At 58.2% G+C, this 21,726-nt stretch overlaps 1 protein-coding gene across 11 annotated transcripts in view; it reads right to left on the bottom strand.

Annotated features, from left to right (window-relative positions):
• Window positions 1-21,726, bottom strand: part of Kcnq1 (potassium voltage-gated channel subfamily Q member 1) — a 293,896-nt gene that overhangs the window by 113,696 nt on the left and 158,474 nt on the right. The window lies entirely within an intron of this gene.

Below are 21,726 nucleotides of genomic sequence, written 5' to 3'. Positions count from 1 at the left end.
CTGAATGTGGGGGGCCGGGCCAGGGACGTTCCTGGGTGGGGGAGGCGGTGACCGCCCGGGGCTCCCTTCCCTCACCCGTCCTAGCCCAGGGCCTGAAGTAGCAGAGGCCATAGTTACTGGCCCTACAAAAAAAGAAGGGGTTGGGGAGGCCGAGGGCTGGGCAGGAGGGAATTAGCTCCCTGAGACTCCCTGCCTGCTGCCTGGCTTCCCAGGCTGAGATCTGTGGACAGATTGGGCTTACTGAAGGGCAGAGGTGGGTCCAGTGGACGTGTGGGGCCTGTTTGTCCATGGACTCACTTTACGGTCATCCTCCCCTGACTTCCTCCTGAACAGCACTGACTATGGCCGAGGTGACCCACCCAAGCCCTGGAATCCCAGGGACACTGTGCTAGGTGTCATCGGCTGTCCCTGGCAGGGACTTGAATAAATGCCTGCTAGGAGAGGGAAGAAGCCCAAGGCTGTTTGCAACAGAGGCCTGTGACCCTGAGGAGGGACGAGGCCCTGGGGCTCAGTACTCAGCAGGACCTCAGTCATCTGACTGAGGCACGTCCACACAGTGGCCCACCTGACTTGATTCCTGGGCTTGCTGGTGGGAATTTGTTGATCTCTCCTGCACTCCTGGCCTCAGGCCAGGGGCCATGACTGGAAGTTGCCCAATACTTAGGCCTCTCTTCACTCTTGCTCCTGGCTGCTTACCACTCCCTGCCAACGTGGAAACAGAACACCAGGGCCCACTGGTTCAGCATGGGCCTTCTGTCCACTCCACTTAGGAGGAGCAACAGGCCTCAGGGGCCCCTTCCCACACCCCCACCAGCCAGAGGTCTGGAGTCCTGGGCTGGCAGGCCCATGGCTGGGAAGCCCTGAGGATAAGACATTCTGGGAGCTGGGGACAGAATCTCTACCGGCCTGCTGGAGCTGCTGGCCGGCCGACCCCCAGGGGACCTGGGTGCTCCAGGCTGAACCCAGAAACCCAGACCTGAGCGGCCAAGCAGGAGGCACACCCGGCTACTCCTGGAGAGCCAACGTAGTTCCCTGGAGGCCCCGCGTCTGATGGAGGCCTGCCTCTCACTGTGGCTTTGGCCAGCCCGTCACTTAGCGCCACCAACCAGTTGCCTCCCAGGGGCCCCCAGATGAGCTGTGGGGGGTCTGAGGGGGCTGGAGGGCCTTCACCTCTGCTCCTGGCCTCTTTCCCTGGGACAAGCCACCTGGCCCGGTGCAGAGAGGGTGCGCATGGCCCGGGGTTATCGACCACCCCCTCAGATGTGAAAACTTGTAAGTGGCACAGACAGCGATGGCGGTGGCCCAGCCTCCAAGTCAGATGAGGCGGCTGGGAAAGGGGCTCTGACCTCCCCCGCAGGCTGGCTCAGGCCTCTGAGGACGAAGCTGCTCCCATCGCAGTGTGGGATCATCCTGCGCGGCAGGTCAAAGGCGGGACACCGCCCCAGGGTGGCTCCAACCCTCTGAAATCTGGTTTTACGAGAAGGAGTTAATCCCGGAGCTGCGGGCTGAGGTTGTCAGGGAAGCCCTGTTTGATTTCAGGTGCTTGAACCGGAGATGTGTCGGCTGGTGGAGGCTGGCCTCCCCCAGCCCCCCTTCACCGAGCAGGTCGGCTGAAGGGTCTGGCAGAGACGAGACGTGGGGGACGATTTTATGTTTTGCACCGTCATGGTCCCTGCCCTGGCCACCCGCTGCCCACTCAGTCACCCAGGCTCTGGCCAAGGTGGCTGCTCCCCCGCACCAGGAGTCCAGGAGGCCTTGAGGCCAACGCTGTCTTCAGGGCCATATGAGGCTGCCCTCACCTGGGCTGGTCAGTCCTTCCAGAAGGGGCCACCTAGGGCGCATCCAGAGGGACAGGGTGTCCCACGTGGTACATACTTGGGAGCTGGCATCAGGATGTCCAAGGTCAGGTCAGAGGTGTGTGATGCCGGGCTGAGCTGCCCATCACTGTCCTTGTCAAGGGGCCCTCAACAGCATCACTGCCACCCCCGCCTCCCGTACACTGAGGACCTGAGTGCTCAGGACTGGCGGCCCCTGAGCTCTGTGCCTGCCATGCTGCCTCCACCTATCCCCTCCTGGGCTCTTGGCGGTGGGTCCAGGTGGCACGCAGACACGTTGGAGAGCATACCTATGGGGGACCTAGAAGTTGGGTCCCCCAGATCTGGACTCCTTCAGACAGGCCCAAGTGTCATCCCCCCCGGGAGAGGGCACCTGAAGATGGTGGTGCCCTCCCACCCCCACCCTGGCCTCTGGAGTCACACGTCACTGCTCTTGGCATGAACCTAATGAGGCTGTCCCTTCGCCAGTGACTTTGCGAGAGGTGTGCTCTCTGCCTGCTATGGAGCCCTCTCCAAGGCTCAGCCTTGGCTCTGGACTTCCCTCTCCCTTGCACTCACTTGTGGAGCCCTGGAGTCCTGCACCCTGCACGTGCCACCTGGCACTCACCTCTGCCTGAGCTCCTGCCCTCACCTCAAACAGCCGCAGCATCACGCCCCAGGCCCCGCTGGAGGACTCAGACAAGCAGGGGAAGCAGAGGGCAGCCTCAGTTCTCACTGGTGTCAGAATGGCCACCCCACTGCCTGCGTCCACCCAAGCTCACTCAGATTTCCCAGAAGGAATGCCAACGGCTAGAACCCATGGCCTGGTCAGCAGGACAGGGAAGGGGCTGAACGGGGGGCTCAGGCTTCGGGAGAGAGGGCCGTCAGGGAGATGGCCCGCACATCCCACACGCGTGCGTGGAGTGCTGGAGTGTTCTGGCTGAACTCCACCCTGACAGGGTGGGTAAGAGGCTTCTCCAGCCCAGTCACCGCATGCCCAAGACCGCGGCAGCCAGCAGCAGGCACAGTGGATGGAGAAGAGCTCAGGAAAGAGTCCCGGCCCGAGGCTCTGGCCTGCAGCCTGGACGCTGGGCCTCTTGAGAGACTGCCTGCAGGGTGGGGCTGTGGCTCCCTGGGCCCCTCAGCACCCAGCATGCCCCACGTGGCAGGCACGAGAGCTCCCCAAGTGAGTGCGAGGAGAGGGGGTCCAGAGCCGAGGCTGAGCCGGAAGCAGGGTGCCGGACGGCTCGCCTGCAGGGCCGGCTCCGAGTGGGGCTTTGCTCATCTGGAAGCAATACCGCGGAAACGCCAGACGCCCGAACAGGCACATTCTCTGACTCCCAGGCTCCACAGTGGGGAACAGGGTTTAATGGACCATCTCCCAGCCGCCAAGAGCGCGCGGGTTCCTTCCTGGGCCTTCACCTGGCCCTGGGCTTCTCCTGGAGCCCACATCTTTAGACCAGAGGAACTGGGATGCAGCGGGAGCCCCCTTGGTTCCCTCCTTGGGTGGGGTGGGGGTGGGGAGAAGTGGAGAACTGCTGGGGGCACAGGGACTCCTGGGCGCCAGCCCCCCGCCTGTCCTGAGGAGCGCCGGGGAAAGTGGGGCACCAGGGTGGCGGCGGCAATCAGAGTCTCCAATGGCTACAACTTGTTCTGGTTTGGGGGAGCAGAAACCACTCTGCAGCTCTTCCCAACTTAATATAGCTGGAATAATAAAACCAAACAACAAAACCACAGCGGAAAAGATGATGGCGAGTTTTTACAGCGAGCAGCAGAGGAGCGCCCAGAAGGCCTCGGAGCGCAGCGGGCTCTGGGATTCAGGGAAGGCTTCCAGCAGCCGGAGGGGAGCGGAATGCAGGCCTGGCAGCCCAGGCGCAGAGAGTGGGGCTCCCTCGCCAGCCCACGGCCACGTCTCAGGCAGGGTCCTGGCCACCCTCTGGGGTCTCCTTCCAGAGCTCATTAATCCTTTCCTAATTTCAGTCCCTGAAACGTCCAATGCTTCACAGTGTTGTTGATCTCGCAGGGAGTGGTCACCCCGCTGTCCCCCTACTCCCCGCCAAGCTGAGGCCTCAGCGTGCAGGTGGGCCTCTCCTTCCTCACCAGGACCCTGCCTACCCCACAGCTCCACCGGTGTCTCCAGGGAGCCGTGGCTGGTGCTCTGACAGCAGCCTCAGAGGGAGCCGGGAGCTGAGCCCTTCCATCCCCCACCTCCTCCCTAGGAGCTAACGTGTGCACTCCACGCCAGGAGCCACGGAGAGTCACGTGCAGAAAAGGCGCACAAGCTGGTTGCTTTGGCTTTCCCGTCCCAGAGTGTGGCTGCTGGAGGGTGAGGAGCGGGCCTGTCTCCAGGGGAGGCTCCCGCTGCAAGCCCAGCAGGGCCAGGGGCTCAGCCACCCCGACTGCACTTTTCAAGAGGAGTGGAGCCCTCCCCCTCCCCATCTCAGGAGCTGGGAAGGAAGCTAAGAGAAGACCAGTGTGGTGCCTTGGGCTGGGCCAGAGGTCAGGCCTGGGGGCCTGGGGGCCTGGGGGGAGGGGCTGAGTTCTCTGTCTAAAAATGCCTCGCTGTGACTCTGGGGGCCCTGTTCTGAGCCTCCCGACCACCGGGGGCTGCGGGTGAGTAGGATACCCAGGTGGGACTCCTGTTCCTCCCCAGCCCCGCGCAGTAAGGGCTGTGAGGACCTCCCAGGGTGCCACTGGGCCCTGCCTCCTGGGGGCCCAGATCCTGAGTGTCCGTCCAGGCCACACTGTGACTCCCAAACCCAGCAGTTGGCCAGGGACACAGAAGACGTTCAATGAGTTCAGAACACATGGGTGATGAAGGCACGGAGCAAATGTGCATAGCTCAAATGGCAGGCCACACAACCCCCTTCCTGGACCCGAGGATTCCAAAGGCGGCACCTGCCAGGACCCAGTCACCCACCCCGACTCTCGGGGGGCAGGGAACATCGGCAGTATTCTCCCTTTAAACAGATGGGGGAAGGGACCAAGTGAGGCAGGGCATATTAGCTGATCCGATTTGGCCCAAATGCCTTGGCCCTGCTCTGCCCAAGGACCTGGACGCAGGGAAGCAGGCGAGCAGCTTCTGGCCACCTGCCCACAACTCCACTTACCCTGAGTGGACTCTGCCTCTCCTCAAAGGCACCCTCCTCAGAAAAAGTCTCAGGACCTTCCCTCTAAAAATCTGCAAACTGGATGTGAGATCCTGGAGTTTTAAAGGAAATCTGAGAAATCAAGTTCTTTTGTAACTGGCAAAGTCCTGTTTCTCTGGTGGGGGGGGCGGTTTCTTGATTGTGGGGGGTCTGTGATAAAATGACCTGCCTGGGAAACCGCTCAGTCAGAGCCACAGACTTTCCTGGGACTCTTCTCCCTGGGCCAGCTGGGCCTTAGGGTTCAGAGATGAGGGCAGAGGGCCTCAGAGAGCCCCATTCTGGGGTGGCCTTCACACTTAGTAGATGACAGCCAAGGCCAGGAGAGAAGTCCCTGCCAGGTGCCTCCGAGAACCTGGGTGGGAGAGGCAGCTCCGGGCACGGCAGGCTGGGCCCCGGAGAGGCACACAAAGACGCAGGGAGAGAGTGTGACTGGTGAGACTAGGGGACGTGCCGAGACCTGGGCTTGGACACACGGCCCACCACCACGAGACAGGAGACCACGGAGCGGCGCTATCAGATATCCTGGAGACTGATGCGCCACATGGCCCGGAGTGTGGGGAAGCTCCATGGGAGATGGGCCTGCAGGATGGGTAAGACCTGGACGTGGGAAGGACAACTGCGGGTCACTGCTGCATGAAGCCCCACAGGACTAACTAAAGAAGTTTAAAAGTTACATTTTGAAAACTGTAGGACGTTCTTAGAACACAATATTTTCAATCCCCAAACAGTAAAAGGACATCCCATGTTCATGGATTGAAAGACTTAACATTCATGAAGACAGAAATACTCTCCAAATTAATCGACAGATTCCATGCCATCCCTTTTGGAATCCCAGTTGGCTTCTTCATAGGAACTGAGATCATAAAACTCATATGAACACTCAAGGGACCAGAATAACCACAGCAATCTTGAAAAGGAACAAAACTGAAAAACTCACACTTTCCGATTTTAAACTTTAGACACTGCTACTGTAATCAAAAAACAGTGTGGCACCATCAATAAATATAGACACACAGATTAATGGGGTAGAATTGAGAGTCCAGAAATAATTCCTCACATTTACTGCCAACCAGTTCTCTATAAGGCTGTCCAAATCATTTAATAAGGAAAGAAAGAAGTCTTTCAATAGGTAGTGTTGGGGTAACTGGGGATCTACATTCTATAAAACAAGGACAGTCCCCTACCTCATACCACATTTAAAAATTAAAATGAAGATTTTAACGCAAGAGCTAAAATTACAAAACTCTTAGAGTATAGGGATGATCTTTCGGGCTCTGGTTTTGCACCTTAGTACTTAACTCTATCACCAAAACCAAGCACGAAAGAAAAAATAGACAAACCGGACTTCATCATCGTTAAGATTTTTGAGAGTCAAAGGACACCATCAAGAAAATGAAAAGAACCCATGACAGGGGAGAAAATGTATCAAGAATATAAGGATGTGTATGTGGAAAATAAAGAACAACTTCTCAAATAATAAAAAGACAAACGACTCAATTAAAAATTGGACAAAGGATCAGAATGGGTATTTCTCCAAGGAAGATATACAAGGAGCTGATAAGCACATGAAACGACGCTAGCATCATGAGCCACAGGGACATGCAAATCAAAACCACAGTGAGACACCACTTCACACCCACCAGGATCCCTCCGACCCAACAGGCAGTAACAAGTGTCCGGGAGGATGTGGAGAAACAGGAGCCCTCCTGCACGGCCCGTGGGGATGTGAAGGCCACTTCGCAAGCAGTTTGGCAATTCTTCAAAAGGTTAAGTATACAGTTACCACAAGACTCAGCAATTTTCCTCCCAAGAGAAAGGAAGTTATGTGTCCACAAAAGGGCTTGAACCTGAATACTTTGGCCATATCATTGATAAGAGCTGAAAAGTGAAAACAGCCCTGGTGTCTATCAGGGATAAAGAAAACGTGGTCCCTCGTCACAGTGCATTATCTGGGGGCCATACGAAGGAACGGGACATGGACCCTTACTACAGCACGCTGCTGAGCAAAAGAGTCCAGACAGAGAGACCCAGTGCCACCCCGTCCCTGTGGTAGGAAACGCCTGGGGTGGGCAGACCTGTCGAGATGGCAAGAGGGGTGGGAACAGGCAGCCAGCGGAGGCTCACAGATGCGGGGTTTCTTCTGGGAATGCTGAAAATGTTCTGGAACTAGATAGAGGGGTGGTTGCGCAACTCTGAACAACCCGAGAGCGGTGGAATCGTACACTTTGGGTGGGTGCGTCGTATGGTACGTGAATTCTATCTTAATAAAGCTGTTGCACAAACAAAAATGAAAACCCAAAAATGCAAGGCTAACAAAAAAACGGCCCCTCAGGACCACGACCCCAGAGCAGACCCCAGAATAGCTCTCAGTTCCAGGATCCTCCTGGATTCAGGGTCCAGGAGGCCCCCGGCCCCAGTGCTGAACCTCCGCCCACGTCCTGCTACACGGCTCCCAGGTTTGATGTTTCTCATGGTGGAGGCCCAGGAAGGAGAGCCAGCAGCCCTCGGCAGCTGGGGTGGGGGGTGGGGGCCTGGAAGCTGTGCAGCAGGGATGGAGGCTCCCACGCTCCAGGGCCAAGCTGACGTGACTAAAGCTAAACAGACCCCATGCCACAACGGGGTTACAGCTAATTCCGCACAGCACACAGAGCCCTCGCCAGCCATGGCAGCCTTGGGGAGGGGCGGCGGGGCAGGCAGCCCCAAAGGTAATTTGCACACGGAGTTTATAAGGCCCCTCAGCTCTTTTAAACATATGCTTCTCTGATTATAAACAGCTGATGGCTCACAAGATTCAGATTTTCCAGCAGGGCTTCCAAAAAAAGATTGCACTCCAAGCAGGGAAAGGTGACCGGGCGCTGCACTGCGGACGCTAATCCAGCCGTGTTCTCTCACAGCTGGAGCTGCCCTTGTGGCCAGGTTCTGGACGTGTCACATCTTCAGAACGTTCACTGCCATCGACATGTCACAGGGAGAGCTTGGGGAGGGGCCAGGTGGTGGAGATGGAACCCACAGACAGACCCTCTGCTTTCCTGGTACTGAGGACATGGGAAACCCTCACCTCCTACCTGAACCTTGCGAGGCCAGAATTAGAGGCCCTAAGGTGAGGCTCCATTCTGGCCACTACCCATGTAGTGTCTCTACACTGACCCTCTTGGAGGTTGACTCTTGCTCAACTTCCTCGTCTGCCACCTTTTCTGGGGTTCTAGGTACCCGGAATGGGGTAGAGCAAGAGGGACATGGCAAAGCAGGAGTGCCAGCAAGGAGCCCGAGTGCCTCCCTGAGATCCTGCTCATTGTTTTTGCAGTGCTTGCTGAGCCGTGCCAGTGCGCTGGGTCACAGGTACAGGCAAGGAAAGGTGATGGGCCGGGTGTTGGGAGGGGTCCAAGTCCAGTCTATTAAGCGCTTCTGCTGATGGACAGAGAATTTTGTCAGGGGCATCCCCTCCCCACTGAGAAAAATTCTCAAAGGCCTCCCCTGCCCAATGCCACAGAAGAGTTTTGTGACCGGGCAGGGTCTCTTGGGGTCCCTCACCTTCGTTGTCTGCTGGGGGAATTTTAGAAGCAGAGGCCCAATCCCAGGGGACCTGTGCATGGTCACCTGGTCCCAAACCAGAATCCCAGGGGGTAGCACATGTGTGTTCAGTGCTGAGGAGGCCAGATGTGGGCAAAGCCCACCTCCATGAGACGGAGGGGGAAGGACTGACCCTATCCCCAGGAGGCTGAGGCAAGGCCAGTTTCCCTGTCCACGGTAGGTGCTGGTGAGCAGGGACCATTAGAACTGGTCTCGCCCGGTAAGTGCTACAGAACTGCTGGTAGGTCCAGTCAGCAAAGCCTCCCTGCTTGGACTAGGCCCGCCCTCGTCCGCCCACTGCCTGCCTGGGTGCTGCTGCTCAGGGCAGGCAGGGGCTTTGAGCCGGCAGCCCAGCACATGGCTGAGAACGAGGCCTTGGAGACACAGGTGGCCCAGCAAGGAGCAGGGCAGCTCTGTCCACACGGGTCAACAGGCAGCTCTCAGGGAAGCCCATCCAACGCAGGTGACTTCTGCCTTTTGTTACCACAGATGTTCATGGACCAGAAATGGTCCCTCCTTCCAGTGTAGGCTTTGCCCAAAGATCCAGGGATGAGACATTGATGCCACTCCCCACCCACCTACAGGGTCCCACCCCCACCCCATCAGGCCTGCTCCCCAGGTTCTGTGGCTGACTCAGAAGAGGGCTCTTCAATATTCCTGGGCACAGAAAAAACATCAGGGACAGTTGGCTCTCAAGGACCCTCCCCCAGCCCTATGGGCACTGCCGTTAGTCTTATGGCATCCCAAGGAACCAGACTGGGACCTTCTGGGGTTGGGGTAGGGAGTCCTCTGATACTTTGCCAACAGCCAACTTCTTCAACCAGAAGCTCACAGTCACTCATCCCACCTGTCCAGAGCCTCAACAGCCCTCGGTGGGCCAGGGACCACCTGCCACGTTGGGCTCTCCTTGCCTCTGAGACTGGGATCTGCTTGGGGTTCTGGTCCTCCTGAGCACTGCAAGAGCCACTGGTCTTGACGACAGGGAAATCCCACCACATAATACTGTGACATGAATACCCAGGGCAGGCATACAGTCTGGCCACAGCACCCTTGCAGGTATCCAGGTGCCACTTCCTGGGAGCCATGGGCCGGGGGTGAGAGCAGATAGGCAGGCTAAGCCTGGTGAGGGTGGCTGTGTCAGGTGGATGTCGCTGAGGGACAACTCACCCCACAGCATCACAGTTTGAAACAACAGACCTTTCTTCCCTCACAAGGGATGGGGGTTCAGGGATTCGGGTGTGTGGCGGCCTGGCTGGTGTTCCTGCTCAGGGTCTCTTGGGAGGCTACAGTCTGGCAGAGGCTTGACTGGGCCACAGAACCTACCCGGACTCCTCCTGAGGCCTCCGCTCTCAGCAAAGGGCCCCGGCCACGGAGCTGTTTGAGTGCCCTCACAACATGGCGGCTGGCTTCCCCACAGTGGGTGACCCCACTGGAGAGAGTAAGCACAGGGTGGCAGTGCCTTTTATGGTTTCATCGTGGAGGGCATTGTCACTTCCTCCACATCCCATTTGTCAGAAGCAAGTCACTGAGTGAGGCCCCAACTCAGTGGGATAGGAATTGAGCTCCACTGCTTGGGGGCAGGGTCCCCAAGGACCTCATGGACACAGCCACAAGCACCCTGGCCTCCGTCAGTTCTTTCTCACAGCTATCCTCGGAGTCCGCCTGGCTCATGTGAGCATGCTCTCCTCAGGCTCTCTGGGCCCTCTACAGCCCCTGCCCTGTGCCCTCCGTCCTGGTTTCCCTGGAGCAGCCCCCCTCCACAAATGAAGGCAGAGTCTGGAACAGAGCGGGGTCTCTGCAAGTATCTGTCCTCAGTATGAATCCCACCGAGGGCCCTGAGAGCTTGCAAACCAGTTGCAGTCTCCACAGTGAAGGGGGTTGGAGGAGGCCCGTTCTTGGTTGAGTGGGGCTGTGGACATGGCAGGCCTGGGAGGAAGCCGGCAGGCATGTGCCAGGCCTGGGATGCATGGCGGGAGGAGACTGCTTCTAGAAGGTGGTGGTAGAAAAGCCTCTTTCGGCCATGAGTCTGGCAGGGCCTGGCTCCCTTCATTTTCCCAGCCCCTGAGCCTGGCACCCAACCAGGCCCCAAGCAGGTGCACAGGAGACAGCTGCGGAGTTGACCCGTGTTGCGGCGGGGGCTTCGGGAGAGCTGGGTTTGGCAAACCAAGGCTTGGCAGTGCAGTGCTCCAACACAGCACAGCACAGCTGCCCTCCCCCAGGAGGCAGCCCACACCCTTGCTGCCACTCACAAAACTGCTAAACTGCAGACCCCCACACCCAGGCCTCCCGCTACCGCTGAGCCCTAATGTAGTCACGTAAACCTGCTGCGGAGGCATAGCCTCATGCCGCACAATCACCTAACCCATGTCCCCCAGAGCCCCTTCGGAAGTCACTCTGGGAGGAAGGGTGACCTGGACCTGGCAGGCTCCATCACCCTGAGCCTTGTATTCCATCCTGGGCCCTGGGTAGCAAAGGGCGAAGGCACCACAGACAGGCTGCGTCCACAGGGTGCTGTCACTGCAGTGGGGGTGTGTGGGAGTGACTCATGCCCACAGCTTTCTTAAGCCTGACTCTTCTGTCCCTCAGCTTCCCATCGCCACACACAGCTCTGCTGCCCCGGCCAGGCACCGTCGTGCCCGGTCCTGCTGAAGCTGCTTCTCCGAGGTTCTTGACCTAGTTACTCCTCCAGGCTGCTCTCCTCCAGGCTCAGCGCTCCTGTGGGTGAGAGCCAGTGTCTTCCAGCCCCGCTGGCCTGGCCTCCCTTCAGGTCTCTGCATGGAGCAGCCAGAAGGATCTTCCTAGCAGGGTGACCTGCCCTTGGACCCTGCTCTGCCAGAGACCTCTCAGAGAGGCCCCACTGTGCTTCCCACCCAACCGCAGCCCACAAGGCCTGAGCCCAGAGCCGCCTGTCCAGGGAGGGGCTGGCGAGTACCCTGGACGCAGAGGCGAGGACAGGCGTGTGGGTGCTGCAGACAGCAGGGCAGGGAGGCAGGCACACTTCTCACGGTCTGTGAGGGAGCAGAGGGCCAGCAGACCTCGACACTGTGGGGACGAAGGGGGGGCCCAGGTAGATACAGATGCAGGGGAATCGTGGAGGCTGTGGGAGGCAGAAGCCTCTAGAACAAGGATGTGGGTGGCAGGATCGTTAAGACCTGTGTCCAGCTAAGAAGCTGGAGGGTCACGGGGTTGCAGAGACCTCACCTAGACAGCCGCAGTGGTTGTGTGTGAGGGGTTGAGGGGATCCCAAGGAGGGGTGTGGGGACCGTGGTGTCACAGCAAGGACAGACCTCCAGAGCAGGCCTCTTGGCCTCACATCTGCACTGAGGGACAGCTCTGGGGTCCATGTCCCCTCCTCCTTTCTGACCATTTGGAGGGCACTGTGGGCCAGGGTCTTCCTCAGAAGCAGTCTGCTAGGCAGCCACGTGGCTCCAGAGGGAAGCAGCCCTGGGAACCGGGCTGAGCTGACACTGGTTCCACCCTTGGAATCTGGGGGTAGGGCGGGGAGAGGATGGGGCCCCAGAACCCCTCGGCCAGGACTGCCACGTCCACGGGACTGGTGAGGGGCTCCCGCCCCAGTGCTTCTTCCTGCCTTGCCCTGCGTGGAGGAGGACTGGTGTCTCCCGGGGGACCCTGCCGGGGCTCTGGGCCCCATCTGCACTTCTGTGCTGGCAAATGCAGAAGAATTAGCTCAGCAACTTCCTCCCCCTAATCCCCCACCCCCACTCTAAATACCTTGGAATCAAGAGAAAAGCCAAGTGGACGTTTGGAGCCTAATTCTCTTCAGCTGTGCGTGCGTGCGTGCGTGCTCTCGGGAGCAGAGGCTTGCGAGGAAACCTTTTGAACCCCAAATGTTGGAGCTGGAGGGAGCACAGGAACGTTAGTCCACCCCCACCATGTCCAGATGAGGTAAACCAGATGCAGGAAGAGGACAAGACCTGCCCTGTGTCACATGGGAGCCCAGGCAGAGGCCACCAGGTGCCCGGGCTCTCTGCCTGGTACCCACCCCCGCAGTTCCTAGCCCCGAGAAGGTGATGAGGTACAGGCACCAAGTGTCCAGGACATCCATGACCAGACTCCCAGGCTGCCTGGGATTGGGAAAGAGTACAGTACAGCCCACAAGGCTGTGGCTGCAGCCCCCTCCCCAAGTCCAGCCAGTGCCCCAGGCCAGTTCCCTTCCCCCTGGGCCAGCCTGGCAGACCCCCCCCCCCCGTTTCTGGGCTGGCCAGGAGTCTGCCCAGCCTTGCATGCCTCTCTGGCCAATTCCCACGTGTCTCTTGTCTCTCGACGAGACAACAAACCCCTCTCAGTCTCGGGCTCCCCGAAGGGCTAGAGGAGAGGCGGGGGTGGGGGCCACACAACAGGTGCCTGGGGCTGGCGGGCAGCACTAGCTGATTGACAGCGCCCCGTGTGCTGTGAGGGGGTGAAAGGACAGCCACAGGCTCCTTGGCCTGGCAAGCCCACTCCTAAGAGTGGTTCAAGGAGACCTCACGGAGTGGGTGAAGCTGCAGACCCTGGAGCCCCACCATGAAGGCCTGGGGGTGCGGGCTGAGGTGGGGGGGGCGAGCCCGTGGCAGGACACCTGTGAGATGGGTTCCCAGCCAGGGACACAGGAGAACACCCACCTTATTAAGTGTAAGATGGAATCAACCTAATTTTCATGATCTCAAAGACTGATTTCCAGATACAATCCTCGGGTCTCCCTCTGGCTCTCTTCCATGGGTCAGACGCCTGGCTTTAGGTGCTGCCACGTTCACGTCCTTGAACATGGCAAAACAGAACAGTTGGAGAGGTGGCTCCAGGCTCACTAGCGAGGCACAAGGGTCAACCAGGGCACTCACCCAGGAAGAAGCAGTGTGGTGACCTGCAGGGTCCCATCAAGAAACGAGTCCCAGCAGTGTGGAAATGGGTCTCTCCCTCTGGAGATGGAGGTCCCAGCACACAGGGAATCGTGCTTTGGTGAGACCTGGAGATTCATTCTAAAGACTGGGGCTTGAGCTCCCCTAACCTTGTCCAAGGGTGGAAATGGACATGCAGGGAGGCTGCCAAGGAAGGGCTCTGGCCTCCAGGCAAGGCAGCGGGGGGGGGGGGGGGGTCACAGGAGGCAGAGGCCTGGGTCTGGAGCTGGGCTGGGAGGCTGAATGAGACCCTCAGCAGGAGGAAAACTGGGGGGCCCATCCAACCCAGGCCCCACAGACCTCCCCACATGTGCTCTCAGAGCTGAGGGGTATCACCTCTAGTGAGGCTTGTCAGGGTTCCTGTGTTACAGTCTGGGCCAGGACTCCAGTGGCCCCTGCTTGCTCATCTCAGGGGAGAGCCTAACAGTGGTGACCACATGCTCCTGGAGATGAGGTGGTGGGAGGCCGTGACAGGATGCAGGAGAGAGGACAGCCGAGGACCTGTTTGTTCCTAGGTGGCAAGAGGTGGAGGGACCTTGTGAGCAAAGGCGCTGAACCCACTGTCCCATCAGATTTTACTCTGAAAATGCAAGGTCACAGATAAAATGGTCAAGAATCTCAAGATGGTGACATGTCTGCCTCTGGGATAGGCAGACCAAGAAACACCAGGGTGGAGATGGGAGTCACAGCCTTCTGCATCAGATGTATCAAGTCCTGGACCAGTTGGGAGGACACAGGTATCAGAGGATAGGGGGCCTGCTGCTCCGCCTTCCTGTAGGCTGGCGGGCAGTGTTAGAGGACCACGCTGGGCATGACTTCTGAAGGTCAAAAAGAGACCTCCTGGTGTTAGAAAAAATGACACCAATTTCCCTTTTCTCCTCCTGAACAACAGAAAGAGAAAAACCCCACAACCAAAAACCCTGACCCAGTTACCGAGAGAGAGAGAGAGAGAGAGAGAGAGAGAGAGAGAGAGAGGGGGGGGGGGGGAGGGAGAGATTCCTGACTGTTTTTGTAGATCTATATTTTCAGCAAAAACAGTTGAGATGAATGGCCTCCTTGCGTGCTTTGGTGAGGGGCGGCCAGCTTGCTTGTCTGGCTCCAGCCTCCCATTTCCTCCCTCCTTTGTTTGAAGTCAATCAAGGGTTGGGGTGTAGCCCCGTTTGAGAGCATACCCAGAGTTCTACATTCTAACACGCTTCGCACAACCTGCTTAGGAACGAGAGCCCTCAGGCCAGTGGGAGCCGGGGAAGACAGGCTTGGGCGTTGTGGTTTGTGGATTTCTCCAGCGTCACCACAAAGCCTGGCACCCAGGATGAATGAATGAATGACAGACGCCGCAGACACAGTCCTGAGGTGGACCCCACCTACAGGGTGAGGGGAATCAGAAGCATCAGGTGGGGTAGAGTTGTCAGGGGTCCAGACTCAGCCCTGTCATCATCTGGCTGGGTGACCCAGGCAGGCCATGGAGCCCCTTCACCTCTCAGTGCGTAACAGAGTGTCAAGGCCTTCCTTACTGGTATTTGTAAGGAATGTCAAAAACAGCGGCCATAGTGTAGTGGGGTCCCAACGTCGCTGTCATGAGAATGGAGGAATGACAAAGGGTGGGATCACCTTTTGCACCTCCTAGACCAGCCAGGGTCGGAAATCCCTGATCCTGGATCATGGAAATTTCCAGAAATGCTGGCCAACCCCATCTATCAGGGGCAGGGATCTGCAGCAGGAGGCCATCGCCCCCCTCTCAGATCTGAATTCTTGCTGGGGTCAGCCTGCAAACGTGGCGGGGGCCCAGGCATACAGTAGGGGGGCAGTCGCAGACGATGGGGGCAGGGTGGGGTGCTGTGCTGGACTTGCCTGGCCAATCCGAGCCCCGGTGGCAGCAGCACCAGCCAATAATAGAGCGCAGCACGTCACTTTCCCCGCACAGCCAATCCGCACGGGAGCCCTCGGCACCCCCGCTCCTGCGGGCACGTCCAATCAGCGGTGCGCCAGCCGCCACGTCGACGCGGCCGGGGGTGGGTAGCCGCTGCAGTCGCTGGGCAGAACAGTTGCCGCGTCGCCTCCGCGCGCTGCACTGCGGCGTAGTGTCCTCGGCGCTCCGCGGCTCGCGGCCTTCTCTGTGCCTGCCCAGGTCCGGGCGCGGCCTCTGCTGCGAGGCCTCCTCAGCGCCCGGACAGGTCGGTGTGCGGTCTCTTCTGCCCTCGGACAGGTCGGTGCGCGGTCCCCGCTGCGCGGCCTCTTCTGCCTTTGGACAGTGGCTGTGCGATCTTGGCTGCGTGGCCTCCGGTGCGTGGCCTCCACTACGTGGCCTCTTTGGCCCTCCTATGCATTGGTGTGCGGCCTCCGCTGCGCAACCTCTTTGGCCCTCGGATGCGTTGGTGCGCGGCCTCCGCTGCGCGATCTCTTTGGCCCTCGGACTGGTTGGAGCGCGGCCTCGGATGCACTGGGATCCGATCGCGGCAAGGGACGGCGATCGCCAGCGGTGCGGAGGTGAGTCCTGCGCCACGTCGGCGGATGGGCGGATGGTGGGTGGGCGGCGCGCTGCCAGGGTGATGGGCGTCGGCTCTGCGCCTCGGGGAGCGCGGCAAGAGCCCCGCTGAGTCTGCGGAGCGGGGCGAGTCGGTCTGGTTGCCGCCTGGTCCCGAGTCTGGGGCCGCGGTGGGTGGTGCCGAGGTCGTAGCAGCTGCGCGCCCGCTGGGTGGAGGTGGGATCCCAGTCGGCCAGGGGTCCGCCCCGCGGTTCTGGGTCGGGAGGACCTGGGTCCAAACGGGGTCTGGGCTGGGTCTGCCGCAGGGTGGAGTCTGGGGCCGAGGTGGACCGCCATGGGGCCTGCAGTCGTCCTCGCGGACCGGAGTTCGGCCGAGTTCGCATGTCGGGCTCGCCCGGGACTCGCCTGGCGCTGCAGCCTGGGCCCGAGGTGCCCCCGCGTGGAGTCTGGAGCCCTTGCGCTTCTGAGCTGGGAGGAGGAGGGGTCTCGGGTCCTGGCAGTGCTTCTGAGTGGGGCCCAGCTGGGACCCCGGGTCTCAGGGCTGAATCGAGGACTGAAGTCAGGGTGCACCCGCTTTGGGGTGCGGTTCCGAGCTGGTGGGAAGGGGTCTGAGTTGTGATCGGGATTAGGGTGGGGCGAGGATTCTGGTCAGGGACGAATGGAGGTTTTGAGTATGGGTGGGGATTCTGGAGTCGGATCAGGGGCCAAGTGTGGGTTCTGGTTCTTAGTCGGGTGGGGAATCACCTGAGTGAGGGGCAGAAGGAAGGAATGGAAATGTGGGCCAGAGTTGACTGACCGCGAGTCTCAGCCTGGGTAACAGCTTGGAGGACCTCTCTTCAAATCTCGGCCTCTACCTGTTGCCCCAGGCAGGTCAAATCACCTTTTCCCTAAAACGGGGAAGCACGTCTTCCCACAGAACTGCTTGGGTGTGCGAGGCATGGGTCCAGCCAGGTAGAATCCTAAGAGTATCACAAGGTCCATATCACAGTATTAGCCACGTTGCATGTGGGCTCACCACCAGTCCCTTTCCTTACTGGGGCCCCTTGCTAGAAGAGCAGCTCCGGAAGAGAAGGTTTTTCTGCTGCCTCCCCCACACCCAGCCAGGAGCCTGGTACGCAGCCATGTTCAGGCAGTGCTTGCTGAAGGAAAGCAGGCTGGCTGGATTAGCCAGATTTCTATGGTGTCTCAAGTGATCCATTTCTGCACCTGTTTTCCAGATACTCACTAGGAGAACAATTTAAGGATTGGGTTGCTGATCATGGTTCTATTTTAATGTGTTTCCAAACATGCTGAAGAGAAAAGTGGATCTGTTTCAGGATTCATGCTCCAGCTAGAAGGATCTTTTAAAATTGCGAATCAGAGCATGTCCAAATTCAAATAAAGAGAGCACAAAAAAGAAAATTATGAGCTGTTTCCCTGATGAACACAGATGCAGATATACAGTGTTAGCTAACTGAATCCGCAGCATATTAGGCAACAATTCCTAAACCAGTGGGATTTCTCCTTGGAATGCAAAGATGATCCGATATCAGAAACTCTATCCGCGTAATTCACCACATTAAGAGACTACAGGAGAAAAGCCATATGGCTCTCTCAATAGAAGCAGAAAAAAATTACATGATAAAGTTTAACGCCTGTGTATAGAATTTGGGGGGTGGACTGCATGGACCCCACTTAGCAAGCCAAGGCTAGAAGGGAACTCCCCCAACTGGGCACAAGGTGTAAACCCAAATTAAGCTTTTCAGGAAACCTAAAGCCCAAAGGTGTAATACTGACTTTAAGATCAGGAGGGGTCGAGAGTGTTGCCCTGGTCAGCTCTAACTCTGGAAGGCGAGGTGGGGATGGGAGGTCTGGTCAGACTGCAGCTCTCAGGACAGATGGTCGTCAAACACCTAGCTCTCAGGGCTCTTTGAACTCTTAAAAATGATTGAGGCCCCCAAAGAACCTTCCTGAATATGGATTATAGCGACTAAGAGTCATATTCCTAGAATTTAAAACAGGGAAATGTTTAAAACAGAGGACTGTGCCATCACGATTCCAGAGGGGCCACGCAGCTTCTGGGAAGTTCTCAGCCTTACGAGAGGCAGAGGTGGAAATGGTCCCTGTGCCCTAAACGGTCTTGACCTTTTCTGAAGGGGTCTGGGTGGGCTCTCTGGGGTCTGGGGCTGCTTTTGAACACTGCTGAGCTACGTGGAAAGAAAACACTGAGACACTTTATACAGTTAGAGAGACCTTTTCAGCAAAGTTTTGAGTATTGAGATCCATATACCCCCAATATACCCATATACCCAGGTGGCTTTATGCTCATCGTGACTAAAAACTTATAAGGAGGTTAAGATAGCAATCAGAGTGGCGACAAAGTGTACACCAGGTCTGAGAATTCACAAAGATGATAACTTCTACAGGGGTAAAAATTTAAACTACCGGAGGATGAAACAGGAGCTTTTCAATATCCCAAAACATCCTGTTTTCTTGCCTGGGGTGATTTAGCCCTTACAAAGACGTCACTTGCACTTCAGGTGGAGGGTTTGAGGGACTTGACAAATTTCCTCAAAATGTGTATGGAAGCAAAAAACTGTAAATGCCTTGTGGACTTTCAACAAACACTCTGCGCCTGGGCAGTCAAGGGTGCAGCAGCCCGGCCCCGAGCGCAGAGAGGCTCCGAGGTGGAGGAGGGTGTGCACGCATTCAGGGGAACTACCCGGAAGGTGACGCTGGGAAGCTAGTAAAGTGGAAATAGAACAATGCAGCTGTGGATTCCTGCCTGCCCCTGGGAACAGCGAGCGCCACATGCCCTCAGGATGTAAAAGCAAAGCAGAGTTGATCTTTAACAGGAGAAAACTACAATTCAAAGTGGCCTTGGGGTTACTAGTCGAACCCAGAAAACACAGACCTCAAGAACAAAGTGCATGAACTTGAACACATGCAGGTCGGGGCTCTGGGGAGCTGGGCGAGACGTGAGACCCGGCTTGCCTGCTCCCTTCTCACGTCCATGAGCGTAACTTTGCCCGTGACAAATTGTAAGGTATTTGAAACAACTAAAACTGATGAGAGAACGCAGCTAAAACAAAGCCCTGCAAATCAGTGAGAAGACAGGAGGATGGTGATTTGCAGGAGGGTTAACGAATGGGTGAACATTTGCCCAGCCTCATCAGTCATCGGGGAAGTACAAATGAAAGTGACAACCATTCTTGACAGACAGGAGAGGCATTAGAAAGCAGGATAAGGCCCAGTGGTGGCAGAAGGCAGGGAACCAGCCCCCCGTGGGCTGCAGGTGGGACTGGAAAACTGCAGACTTTCTCCAAGCCGGCCAGCACTTCTTCCTCAAATAAAATATTTTGTACCTGCGGCCCAGCAGCTTCGCTCCTGAGTAAACACGCAAAGCATTCCCCCAGAACAAGCGGGCGCTGTGTGCACTTGGCAGGCCTGGCCTGGGGTGGGGGCCCGTGGGGCCCATGGCTGTGGTTAGGAGCAGGGGACGGGGTGTACACTCCACAAGATGGAAAAGATGGAGACGTGTACAAACACAGTGCCTAGTGACACAAATGCAGGCAGAAAGAGGGCCCCAGGACACGACTGTATCTAAATTAAAATTACACACCATCCAGACACAGGGCCAGGGCCTGCGCATGCACACAATGATATAAATCAATTACGCCGCAGCAGCTGTCGGGGGGAGGGGAGCAGGCTGCAGCAGGGGCCCAGTGGGAAAGCTCTGAGAGGAGTAGCGGCGCCTTACCCCGGCCCTTCCAGGGCGACGGTGTTTTATGGGCTGAAGGCTATGACTAACTTGGTGTCCCATGTCACAGAACCCCAGAGCCCAAGAACGAGGGAATGAATGCCTTCCTCACTCCCCTGCCAGATTCCCTCTGGTGACTACTATTTCTAGGAAACGGAGCTCTGATTTCATTTGTTTATTTATTTATTTATTTACTTTTCACCAGATCTGCCTGCCTTGCGCTGACCACAGTGCTCCTGCTCAGACCTCAGGGGCTCTGTGGCAGCCCCCCACCCGCTGGCCCTTCCCGGGTCCCCACCACACGGCCCTCTCGCTGTTGGGTTCTCTGGAGCTGTTGCTGTCGGGGAGACCTGCTCTGACCCGCTGGGTCAGTCGGCCCCCACAGCCCCTTGCTGGCTCAGTGTCTGCAAAGCATGGGCTGCACTGTGGAATGTTCTAGTTCCTTAGGCAGCGACTTATTTGTTGGCTCACTGTCTCCTCCACCTGAAGGAAGGCCCCACAAGAGTGCGTCTGTCTTCTCTATAGGCCTGGGCGCCAAGCTGTGTCCCAGGGTTCTGTTGAATGGCCTCATTGATTTGTTGAATGAATGAAGAGGCCAGGTCAGGAAAGCGTGCGTCCATTTTCAGAACTCAGTGAGAAGTAAGCAGCCTGTCAATGCTGGCCCCTCGGGCCAGGGTTTCTTAACTGCCGCACTGGTGACATTGGGGCCAGATCGGTCATTGTTGGCGGGGCAGGGGGTGGGGAGCTGTCCCTTGCCTTGCGGGGAGTTCAGCGGTCTGAAAGGCTTCTATCCGGCAGATACCGGTGGCCCTTGCCTGGACCCGATAACCAGAATGCCTCCGCAGGTTGCCACACGTCCCCTGGGGGCACCCCCCTGGGGAGGCCGGCTCCAAGGACGGAAGGGCCTCTGCTCCAGCAGGCCCCGGCCTGCCTGCCGCCTCGTCCAGCACCCACAGCCTCACCATTCCCCGTGAGGAAGACCCTGGCTCCTGCCTGGCTCCTGCCTGGCTCCTGCCTGGCCCGTGGGCGCACTCTCTTCCCGGGTCAGTGGCATGATTTGCATTTGGCGGGTACCTCCAGTCCCTGACACCTGGGTGCCATTCTGGTGTCAGTTGGAACTGTCTTTTGGCTGTGGTTCCTAAGCCCTTCCTAGCATGGCCGCCTGTGGCTTGACCAGTTTGGAGGCCGCCGGCGGGACAGTGCAGGCTGATGGGTGCAGGGTTCAGAGGGAGGAGGTCTGCTCCCAGAAGGCCTGGCTGGAAAGCAGGGGTGGCTTTCGCGCTGTGCTGTTCTTTCTTTCCTGTGCCTGCCCCCCGTCAGCCTCTGCTGTGCTGCTGGCTCCAGCACGTCTGGGTCACTGGCCAGCACCTGGCCAGCACGGGGCTTCAGCAGAGCAGCCATTAAAGCCTCCTGGGCCTGGGCGCACCCACTCCCCAGCCACTCTGATGCAGAGCTGAACCTCTCCTCCCAGGCTTTCCTGGGGCTGGGCGAGGCCTTAGGCCTTCGTTTGCAATTTAAATGTGGTCTCATTTATGGCCCTGTCCTGCTCCTCCAGAAACCTCGGCTCTCCCTCCCCAGCAGCCCAAGCCTTAGCCAGGAGAAGAAACTGATCTAATGGGCTTTTCTCCCGCTAATTGTAGCAATTAGCATCAGAGAATGGGGACTCGCTGGGGGGCCAGCTCCCAGCAAAGAGGCCTGTCCCCAGCTTGGGCTAGGCCCAGCCACTCAGGCTGCTGACGGCCCCCACCAAGGCTCTGGAGAGGCTTCAGACCTGGGTGCAGGCCTGGGGGTGCTGTGGGATGTTATGGCAGGTGTGCATCTGTGCTGCCCAGCCCAGCGACTGCACAGGTAACCCTGGGCTTTGCCATGGGGCCTTCCCGGCAGAGGACCTGTGGGGAGCACAAGACCAGACCAGATGTGGGAGTCTGGGAGGGCAGGTGGAGGGCCAGCTGGTGGTATGGCAGGAAGTCATCTGAGAGAGTAAGGTGCCTGCTCTGGTGCGCGGACCCACTCCCCACCCCAGGCAGCTCCTGTGCTCCGTGCTGCCCTCTGGAGGTGGGGAGACGGAGGAGGG

This window comes from Ictidomys tridecemlineatus, chromosome 4 (genome assembly GCF_052094955.1).
Source record: "Ictidomys tridecemlineatus isolate mIctTri1 chromosome 4, mIctTri1.hap1, whole genome shotgun sequence".
Taxonomy (NCBI): domain Eukaryota; kingdom Metazoa; phylum Chordata; class Mammalia; order Rodentia; family Sciuridae; genus Ictidomys; species Ictidomys tridecemlineatus.
Note: the sequence above shows the minus strand (reverse complement) of the source record. Positions and strands in the feature narration are given on the sequence as shown.